Source organism: Nerophis ophidion, linkage group LG18, assembly GCF_033978795.1.
Source record: "Nerophis ophidion isolate RoL-2023_Sa linkage group LG18, RoL_Noph_v1.0, whole genome shotgun sequence".
NCBI lineage: Eukaryota > Metazoa > Chordata > Actinopteri > Syngnathiformes > Syngnathidae > Nerophis > Nerophis ophidion.
Genome location: NC_084628.1, coordinates 916,141 through 923,833, shown reverse-complemented (window position 1 = coordinate 923,833; position 7,693 = coordinate 916,141). Strand labels below are relative to the sequence as shown.

Below are 7,693 nucleotides of genomic sequence, written 5' to 3'. Positions count from 1 at the left end.
TAATGCGGATTAACGTGGGCAGAATTATTAGAGGGTTCCCAATTTAAAAGGATCAAGCCATTGTTTACAAATATGGTAAATAAATACCAAAAAATGTATATTTTGTTGTTTTCTTACTGTACCGAAAATGAACCGAACCATGACCTCTGAACCGAGGTACTTACCGAACCGAAATTTTAGTGTACCGTTACACCCCTAGTATATCTCGATATTTTGCCTTAGCCTTGAATGAACACTTGATACATATAATCACAGCAGTATGATGATTCTATGTGTCTACATTAAAACATTGTTCTTCATACCGCATTAGTATATGCTCGTTTTAAACTTTCATGCAGAGAGGGAAATCACAACTAAGTCAATTGACCAAAACTGTATTTATCAAACAGTTGTTAAGCAGTGGCACAAACATTCATGTCATTTCCAAAACAGAAAGTGCAAGATTGTCAGAGACATTTTAAAACAAGCTATGAGTGCACTTTTGTGCAAGATGTCACTAAGATGACATATCAAAACAACACTAAATTAAGGTGCACTATTTGTACAGAACGCCACTACAATAGTTTAAGATGAATAAAGTGCACTTTTGTGCATGATTTTGTGGGCATATGGCACCAAATGGAGATGTTGACATGCGGAGTACGCACTCTTCATTCTCTAGCAGGTGACCATTTAAATGATGCTACATCCATCCATCCATTTTCTACCGCTTATTCCCTTTTGGGGTCGTGGGAGGCGCTGGCGCCTATCTCAGCTACAATCGGGCGGAAGGCGGGGTACACCCTGGACAAGTCGCCACCTCATCGCAGGGCCAACACAGATAGACAGACAACATTCACACTCACATTCACACACTAGGGCCATTTTTTTGTGTGTTGCCAATCAACCTATCCCCAGGTGCATGTCTTTGGAAGTGGGAGGAAGCCGGAGTACCCGGAGGGAACCCACGCATTCACGGGGAGAACATGCAAACTCCACACAGAAAGATCCCGAGCCTGGATTTAAACCCAGGACTGCAGGACCTTCGTATTGTGAGGCAGACGCACATATTCGCAGTAAATCTTCCGAGGATGTCGTAGTCGTAGTGGTTTGTACAGTCCTTTGAGATATTTGTGATTTAGGGCTATATAAATAAACATTGATTGTCTCGGAACATAGACTTCGCATTGAGCCACATTTGACTAACTGCACTAGAGCAAGCCCGGTCACAGGCAATTACAGAGCCTGCTAGCCTGGGTATGGAGTCAGTTAAGTTAGAACTAGCCAGCGCCAGGCTGGATGATCCCTGTACACATAGCAATTTTCGTAGAATAATACACAACTCACAAAATGTTTTTTCTACTGTGTCTATGACTACGTCAGAGTTAGACATGCGCTCTACTGAGGTGGCAAATTATGATGCGTTCAGTTTATCGCAGCGCCAAGTAGACAATCTGAAAATTCCCGTCATATCAATTCCTAGATATGGTCGTAATTATTTTAAGTACACTGCGCATAATAAACGTAACATTATTAATATTGCTACGACGGATAATTTCATCAACAACTCCTTAAAACAGCCCACTACCTATAATATGGGCTTTCTAAACATCAGATCTTTGTCTCCCAAAACGTTATTAGTCAATGAGGTCATTAGAGACAACAACCTTAACGTCATCGGTCTTAGCGAAACCTGGCTTAAACCAGACGAGTTTTTTGCGATAAATGAGGCATCCCCTCCTAACTATACGAATGCGCATATTGCCCGTCACCTCAAAAGGGGAGGGGGTGTCGCACTAATATACAACGAAAACTTTAACTTTAGTCCTAACTTAAATAATAAATATAAATCGTTTGAGGTGCTTTCTATGAAGTCTGCCACACCTCTGCCTCTGTGCCTGGCCGTTATCTACCGCCCCCCAGGGCCCTATTCGGACTTTATTAGTGAATTCTCAGAGTTTGTTGCTGATCTAGTGACGCACGCCGATAATATAATTATAATGGGGGACTTTAATATCCATATGAATACCCCATTGGACCCACCGTGCGTGGCGCTCCAGACTATAATTGATAGCTGTGGTCTTACACAAATAATAAATGAACCGACGCATCGCAGCGGCAATACGATAGACCTAGTGCTTGTCAGAGGTATCACCGTCTCAAAAGTTATGATACTCCCGTATACTAAAGTAATGTCCGATCATTACCTTATAAAATTCGAAGTTCAGACTCATGTTCGGCAAGCTAATAAGAATAATAACTGCTATAGCAGCCGCAACATTAATGCTGCCACAACGACGACTCTTGCGGACCTACTGCCCTCGGTAATGGCACCGTTCCCAAAGTATGTGGGCTCTATTGATAACCTCACCAACAACTTTAACAACGCCCTGCGCGAAACCATTGATAGTATAGCACCGCTGAAGTTAAAAAAGGCTCCAAATAGGCGTACGCCATGGTTTACTGAAGAAACTAGAGCTCAGAAATTATTATGTAGAAAGCTGGAACGCAAATGGCGCACGACTAAACTTGAGGTGCACCATCAAGCATGGAGTGATAGTTTAATAACTTATAAACGCATGCTTACCTTAGCTAAAACTAATTATTACTCAAATCTCATCCGCATTAATAAAAACGATCCAAAATTTTTGTTTAGTACTGTAGCATCGCTAACCCAACAAGGGACTCCTTCCAGTAGCTCCACCCATTCGGCAGATGACTTTATGAAGTTCTTTAATAAGAAAATTGAACTTATTAGAAAGGAGATTAAAGACAATGCGTCCCAGCTACAACGGGGTTATAGTAACACAGATACGATTGTATATACGGCGGATACTGCAAATATCCAAAATAGTTTCTCTCGTTTTGATGAAATAACATTAGAAGGATTGTTACAACGTGTAAATGGAATAAAACAAACAACATGTTTACTTGACCCACTTCCTGGGAAACTTATCAAGGAGCTTTTTGTATTATTAGGTCCATCAGTGCTAAATATTATAAACTTATCACTTTCCTCGGGCACTGTTCCCGTTGCATTCAAAAAAGCGGTTATTCATCCTCTCCTTAAAAGACCTAACCTCGATCCTGACCTCATGGTAAACTACCGACCGGTGTCTCACCTTCCCTTTATTTCGAAAATCCTCGAAAAAATTGTTGCGGAGCAGCTAAATGAGCACTTAACGTTTAACAATCTATGTGAAACCTTTCAATCCGGTTTCAGGGCAAATCACTCGACTGAGACAGCCCTCGCAAAATTGACTAATGATCTATTGCTAACGATGGACTCTGATGCGTCATCTATGTTGCTGCTCCTCGATCTTAGCGCTGCTTTCGATACCGTCGATCATAATATTTTATTAGAGCGTATCAAAATACGAATTGGTATGTCAGACTCAGCCCTGTCATGGTTTAACTCTTATCTTACTGATAGGATGCAGTGCGTCTCCTATAACAGTGTGACCTCGGACTATGTTAAGGTAACGTGTGGAGTTCCCCAGGGTTCGGTCCTTGGCCCTGTACTCTTCAGCATCTACATGCTGCCGCTAGGTGACGTCATACGCAAATACGGTATTAGCTTTCACTGTTATGCTGATGACACCCAACTTTACATGCCCCTAAAGCTGACCAACATGCCGGACTGTAGTCAGTTGGAAGCGTGTCTTAATGAAATTAAACAATGGATGTCCGCTAACTTTTTGCAACTTAATGCCAAAAAAACGGAAATGCTGATTATCGGTCCTGCTAGACACCGACCTCTATTTAATAATACAACTTTAACATTTGACAACCAAATAATAAAACAAGGTGACTCTGTAAAAAATCTGGGTATTATCTTCGACCCAACTCTCTCCTTTGAGTCACACATTAAAAGCGTTACTAAAACGGCCTTCTTTCATCTCCGTAATATCGCTAAAATTCGCTCCATTTTGTCCACTAAAGATGCCGAGATCATTATCCATGCGTTTGTTACGTCTCGTCTCGATTACTGTAACGTATTATTTTCGGGTCTCCCCATGTCTAGCATTAAAAGATTACAGTTGGTACAAAATGCGGCTGCTAGACTTTTGACAAGAACAAGAAAGTTTGATCATATTACGCCTGTACTGGCTCACCTGCACTGGCTTCCTGTGCACTTAAGATGTGACTTTAAGGTTTTATTACTTACGTATAAAATACTACACGGTCTAGCTCCAGCCTATCTTGCCGATTGTATTGTACCGTATGTCCCGGCAAGAAATCTGCGTTCAAAAGACTCCGGCTTATTAGTGATTCCTAGAGCTCAAAAAAAGTCTGCGGGCTATAGAGCGTTTTCCGTTCGGGCTCCAGTACTCTGGAATGCCCTCCCGGTAACAGTTCGAGATGCTACCTCAGTAGAAGCATTTAAGTCTCATCTTAAAACTCATTTGTATACTCTAGCCTTTAAATAGACCTCCTTTTTAGACCAGTTGATCTGCCGCTTCTTTTCTTTCTCCTATGTCCCCCCCTCCCTTGTGGAGGGGGTCCGGTCCGATGACCATGGATGAAGTACTGACTGTCCAGAGTCGAGACCCAGGATGGACCGCTCGTCGGGACCCAGGATGGACCGCTCGCCTGTATCGGTTGGGGACATCTCTACGCTGCTGATCCGCTTCAGATGGTTTCCTGTGGACGGGACTCTCGCTGCTGTCTTGGAGCCACTATGGATTGAAATTTCACAGTATCATGTTGGACCCGCTCGACATCCATTGCTTTCGGTCCCCTAGAGGGGGGGGGTTGCCCACATCTGAGGTCCTCTCCAAGGTTTCTCATAGTCAGCATTGTCGCTGGCGTCCCACTGAATGTGAATTCTCCCTGCCCACTGGGTGTGAGTTTTCCTTGCCCTTTTGTGGGTTCTTCCGAGGATGTTGTAGTCGTAATGATTTGTGCAGTCCTTTGAGACATTTGTGATTTGGGGCTATATAAATAAACATTGATTGATTGATAATGCTACTTTTGGTAGCAACGCTTTAGCACCACACTTGACAAATTCTTACTTAATATTTTTGTACAATTGGTCTATATGGTTAAAATGCTTTTGTGCTAAAAAGTTTTTTACGTGAGGGAAAATGAGCTTGTTGAATGTGTGTTTGCTAGTGTGTACGTGATGATGCCATCACTTAACATGGTGTGTGTGTGAATGACTTGTGTGTGTGAGACATGTACAACTCATACTTACCTGGCAGGGGAGATACCATGATCAAGAAGGTGGTTCACCTAGGGTGAGGCTCAACCATTGCACTCCGGCTGTGCTGACCCTTACGAATTCCCCAAATGTGGGAATCTCGACTGCATAATTTGTGGTAGTGGGGGACTGCGTTCGCGCTCTCCCCTGATATTCTGTTCAATATCAATTTCTTAGGCAACATTATTTTGTCAAGTTTAAAACTTGACACATGTAGTTCATCTAAAGCAATGTGTCTTAATCACAGATACTTAGGTATTATGGTGTTTTGACAAATGCCAAGCTAATGAGGCAACAGCAAGATGACTTATCACATATTTTAGTAAACATAAAAATATATGACTCGCATAAATGTTGGAAACCTGTGATGTCATTATCTGATGGTTAGTTTCATTCTGGAAGGGTTGAACTCAGCAGAGACATCTGCTTGCTTGCCGAACACCGACATGGCCGCTTCTGATGTTATGTCACCTATTGTCTATTATTAAACTAACCAATGCAGTAAGGAACTGCAATTTAAGTCGTTTTTTGGTACATAACTACAAAATAAAGAAATATAAAAAGTATGATCACTCAGTGAGTAATCCAAGACTTAAATGTTCGGATCAAACCAGGAAGTAAAATCCTCCATTTTCTTCTTCCGTGGTACTATATTTCTGCCTCGGTTGTGTGTTTTAATTATTTTTTGAATCAAAATAATACCCCAAAAAATGTATGTTTTGGATATTTTGTTAGGTAATAAATTAATGATCTATAAGGGTTTGGTGAAAAAAGCTCCATCCTTGGGTTCGATAGTGAGTTTCTTGACTATATGACAACATGCGTCATTACTTACAAATTGGTTTGATCCAAAATACGAAATGTGAGCATTTAACTAAAAACTAGCATGTTTGCCTTTTGGTAAATATATGAATGTATGTGAGTTTGTGTAAAAAGGAATGTTACCATGGTAACATGAAACCACGACTTTGTTATCTTTGCCCTGGAATATAAAAAACATTGCTCTGTCAGTTGGGAAATAATTTCAGTGAGGTACATCCTTACCTGTTACTCCAGCAATGGAGTCACAGAACATGATGAATGGAGAATCATGAGATATGATTAATGTCTCTTGTTTGCAGAGAACAGCAACACTTTGCAAAACTCATTCTGACCTTATCAAGTTTACAGAGTTTATTAATATACACGGGTTAAAAAATTATATTGTTTTATAAATGATTGTCTGAAGTGGTTGTGTGTCATTTCATTTCGCTCTAGATGTTATTCAAGTCCTCCTTATTCTGCACAACAAACAAACAACTAAACAGAAAAGTTAAAGACAAGATCGCAATGATCATTAACTGAAGTAAACATTTTCAAATAACATGCAAATGTAAACAAAAACAAACAATTTACAATACTTCATTATCCACATGTTATTAAAACATCATTATGTCAACTTAAGACCACTTCTGATTAACTTTTGTCACAGTAAATCAACCATGAGGAGCAGGAGTGATCAAACACTTCCAGTCATTAAAAGTATTTTATAGCCTTCAAAACAATGCAGTCATTCAAAAAGTGCATGGTTGTTGTTTGGTGTGTTGATATGTGACGTGGTGGCTAATAAATGTGTTGCCTTTACTTTAGCTTGTTGTGTCTGGAATGACATCCTCCCTTCTGACAATTTAGTGGCACTGCTTCTCAGTCTCTTGGCCAAGATCAACGTTAGTGTCTGTTCTCATCAGTGTAGTATCTGATGCATCCTCTATGTGGGGTCTAAATAATAAATTGATTATTGGAACAGGGAAATTACTTAAGGGTATGCTTCATCTACTCCATGCATTGACCTGATATTGCAGTACCCCCAGGAACAGTGCACCTCCTCTCTAGTCAAAATTCTTTAAATTGTTGTTCTTTACTACTGAAATGCAGATAATCAGACTCAGTACTTTGAATTCCACAGCATAATCATGGAAGGCTTAGACTGAGGTAAAATGGTCATCATTGTGCGCATGTACATTATGCATGACACAACTACCACTACAATGATGTGGGTACTTACAGGTACGTTTGTAGATCCATTTTCTTTCCTCTTCCATGTGATCTTGTTGCCCCACTCTCCTTCATCACATTATCTTCTTCTGCATTAATGTCGTTCTTCCCATATTTTTCTGTACTCTCATAACTTTGCAGTTTCGTTTTAAACTCGCCAAACGTTACAGTGTCATTTGTCTGGGTAATGTGCACGGCGAATGGCTTATATGAGTCAGGCAGCCCCTTTACTACCATGGCTATCTGAAGCCCATCACTTATCTGTTCGTCTGCTCTTCTTAATGACGTGAAAATAGTCCCTGCTCTAATAATATAGTCAATAACTGTTTCATTGCCAGTCTTGTGGAGCGAGGAAAGTTCACAATACAAACTTACAACGTGGGGTTTGTCCTTTCCCGCGTGATGCTCGCAAAGAATCTCTAGTGCTGCTCTTCCATCACGTTTCGCGTCCCTCATTTTCAACAACAAACTCTTATT

General features: G+C 40.7%; 1 protein-coding gene and 3 non-coding genes across 4 annotated transcripts in view; all 4 read left to right on the top strand.

Annotated features, from left to right (window-relative positions):
• The window catches only part of LOC133537411 (glycerophosphodiester phosphodiesterase domain-containing protein 5-like), a 69,269-nt gene that overhangs the window by 5,836 nt on the left and 55,740 nt on the right, over window positions 1-7,693 (top strand). The window lies entirely within an intron of this gene.
• Window positions 5,169-5,332, top strand: LOC133537687 (U1 spliceosomal RNA). Its single transcript, XR_009802805.1, has one exon. It is a non-coding gene; the product is annotated as a U1 spliceosomal RNA (small nuclear RNA).
• LOC133537644 (U8 small nucleolar RNA) lies at window positions 6,204-6,336 on the top strand. The gene has a single exon (XR_009802765.1). It is a non-coding gene; the product is annotated as a U8 small nucleolar RNA (small nucleolar RNA).
• LOC133537629 (U2 spliceosomal RNA) lies at window positions 6,858-7,048 on the top strand. The gene has a single exon (XR_009802750.1). It is a non-coding gene; the product is annotated as a U2 spliceosomal RNA (small nuclear RNA).